Here is a 403-nt window from a genome sequence, read left to right as displayed (position 1 = left end):
ATTGCGGAGGAAGAATATAACGAAGATTATGAAGATTACGGACGGACAGTATTGCACGCACAGTAAAGCTTGTTCCTGTGGGTGAAACTTTCGTTAGGGTTGAGAGTGATCGATCTCATTTGAGGTTGGAATGGCTCATGCAAACTTGGTGATTAAAACATGACTGATCACTTCATTAAGGGGATTCCATGTCTAAAATGATTTACTCTAATGTTCTGGCTGTAATTAATACCTTGACCCACATCAGCATATTTGCATTCACTGTTTACAATTTGGCCCATGAAACTCTTGACTGGCAAAGCAAACTCTCAAAGACATGGAGATGAACAGTCCGTTGTTTTGAAACCTGACACCAAAACCCAAGAAATCTCCCAATACTGAGGGAGTAATTACTGATATATTT

Source organism: Tigriopus californicus, chromosome 3, assembly GCF_007210705.1.
Source record: "Tigriopus californicus strain San Diego chromosome 3, Tcal_SD_v2.1, whole genome shotgun sequence".
In the NCBI taxonomy this organism is placed as follows: Eukaryota; Metazoa; Arthropoda; class Copepoda; order Harpacticoida; family Harpacticidae; genus Tigriopus; species Tigriopus californicus.
The sequence above is the reverse complement of the archived record's forward strand: the minus strand, read 5'-3'. Positions refer to the sequence as shown.